At 33.5% G+C, this 2,705-nt stretch overlaps 1 non-coding gene across 1 annotated transcript; it reads right to left on the bottom strand.

The window, feature by feature from the left end:
* Positions 1-517: 517 nt before the first annotated feature.
* LOC149516487 (small nucleolar RNA R71) lies at positions 518-624 on the bottom strand. The gene has a single exon (XR_016346016.1). It is a non-coding gene; the product is annotated as a small nucleolar RNA R71 (small nucleolar RNA).
* Between the last annotated feature and the right edge of the window lie 2,081 nt (positions 625-2,705).

Genomic DNA, 2,705 nt, shown 5'->3' with positions numbered 1-2,705 from the left:
ATTTGATACTTATTGATTTGCATGCCAAGAGCTAAGAGTTCTAGTTTAGTGCGCTTAGATACAGAAATAGAGAGAACTCTTAAAAAGATTAAAAGAAAGTGTAAAAGGCAAGAACCATTAATCTATCTATGGCTGATAACAAAATAATCGAATAACACTTAAGGACTATGCTATCCCACAACTAGATGGTTTTTAATCAAGCATTAGTAGGCCTGCTATTCAAGCCAATAATTTTGAATTGAAGCCATCCATTATTAACATGATTCAAAATTTTGTTTGATTCTGTAAGTTACTCAGTGATGACCCCAATTTGTATTTAACTAATTTTTTAGAAATTTGTAATTTTTTTAAGCAAAATGGTGTTATTGATGATGCCATAAGACTAAGATTATTTCCTTTTTCCCTCAAGGATGAGCAAAAAGCTAGCTTGTATCTTTTTTCCCTAGCTTTATTACTACATGGGATGGTCTAGTCCAAAATTTTTTTTGCAAGGTTTTTTCTTTCATCCAAAGTAGCAAAGATGAGAAATGATATCACTTCCTTTAAGCATTTTGAGGCTGAATTCTTGTTTGATCCATAGGAGAGATATAAGAAGCTATTGAGGAGATGTCCACACCATGGTCTACCCAAGTCGTTGCAAGTTCAAAATTTTTATAATAGACTGGTGGGGCAAGCTCGAACCACAATTGATGCTACTACTGGTGGTGCTATGATTTGATTAAAGAGATGACCATGAACACTATGAATGGGCCAATGAAAGGTTAGTACATAAAAAATCAACTAGAGTTTTTAAGCTTGATGCACTTATTGCCCTTACCTCTCAAGTTTCTACCTTAGCCAAAAAATTTGAAAATTTAAACATAAACCCTTCACTTAGCCCAGTCTAAACCATCCAAAGTCCTTTTATTTTGTGCAAAAATTGTGTGGGGAACCATACCTTAGATAGGTGGCCTATTAGAGTAGAACCTATTAAAGATATTGCTTAACCCAAGCAATAATTTAATCCATACTCTAACACCTACAACCAAGGTTAAAAACAATATCCTAACTTTTCTAAAGAAACAACAAGGGGCAATCATCTACTTATCATCCTAGATCCATACATCCACCTAGTTTCTATCCACCATAATAACCCTAATATCATCCACCTCTCTCACCCTAAGAAAAAAAAAACCCCCTTTGAAAGAAATTGTTCATCCAAAATTTGTAAAATTAGGCCACCATAATACAGAACCAAGTAACCTCTATAAAAGACCTTAAGAATCAAATAGGTCAACTAGCCAATGCCATCATAAACTACCTCTAACAAACCTTGCTTAGTACTATCAAGTAAAACCTAAAAGACAAGTTAAAGAGCAATGCAATTCCATTATCACCCAAGATAAGGAGTTGAATGGTGTTATAGTGGAAGTTGATATTATAATATTGAGTTTGACTATGAGGAACTGATTTTGGTTAGTATGCCTAGTTTTGTCAAGGTTGTTAAAAAGCCCATGATGAAGGAAATTGAAAAGGATCTATGTGAAGATGAAATTGAAGAGGATCCAAGTGAGCTTGAGCAAGAAGTCATCACTATGGAAGAGGAATCAGTAAAGGAGGGGCTATTGGGTGATAGACTAATTCATGATAATGTGGTTGAGAAATCAGTTAAGAAAGGACCATTGGTGGAGGCAAGATAGCTGTTGAAGTTGTGGAAAAAAAAGGTAAGGAAAAAAATCAAAATTCAAGGCAAGATAAGGAAAGATAAAGATCAATTGAAGCTTACTCTAATGATGTCTACTCCATGTGAATAGCAATTCACTCTTGCACAAAATGTCAAAAAGCCTACTTTGGATGGGCTATTTGTTGAATTGAAGAATGTTACATTTACTGATGAATGGCATCATGCTTCAAAAGAATTTGCCACAAAAGCTTAATGATTCAAGGAATTTCTAGCTTTCTTGTTCTATGGGTTTTATTTCTTTTAAAAAAACTTTTTGTGATCTTGCGTCAAGTATTCATTTAATGCCTTCGTATATTTCAAGAAATAGGTATTGGGGACTTGAAACCATTAATGACTTATTTGCAACTAGCTAATAGATCTATGAAGCACCTTTTGGGAATAGTAGAGATTGTTCTTGTGAAAATTAATAAGTATGCATTCCTAATGGATTTTATTGTAATGGACATAGTTGATGATAAGGAGATTCTTATTATCTTAGGTAGGCCACTTTTAGCAACATCTATGTCTTTAATTGAAGTTCACAAAAGGCAACTTATTATAAGGTGCCAAGATAATGAGATTATATTTAAGTTAGGCTACCCTAGCACACTTTAGGAGAATAAGGTTTTTATCAATGTTATGAAGAAATATCCAAATCATAGGAGTGCTAAGAATGAGTTGAGTTATTTAAGTCTAGCTAAAAAAAAAACAAGATGATGGATGCTAAGAAGGATAAGAAGTCAGCAAATTAGGAGATAAATTTAAAGCCCCTTGAAGTAAATTAGTTACAAAAAAAAAGGATGAAGTCATGTTTGTGGAGTTAAGCACACCAACTATTTTGGAGCACCATATTTGGGAGAATTAAAGGAAAAAGAAGATGATTAGGTGGATGGGTTCTTTTACAAAGAAAGGTGTGGTAAATTTACATGGTTGAAGAGTTTTTGGTATTAGTCAAGCTTGATTATAACTAGCGCTACTTAGGAGGTAACTCGAATTTTAATTT

The sequence above is a fragment of the Durio zibethinus genome, chromosome 10 (assembly GCF_047325235.1).
Source record: "Durio zibethinus cultivar Kanyao isolate XHJ-2024 chromosome 10, ASM4732523v1, whole genome shotgun sequence".
NCBI lineage: Eukaryota > Viridiplantae > Streptophyta > Magnoliopsida > Malvales > Malvaceae > Durio > Durio zibethinus.
The sequence above is the reverse complement of the archived record's forward strand: the minus strand, read 5'-3'. Positions and strand labels throughout refer to the sequence as shown.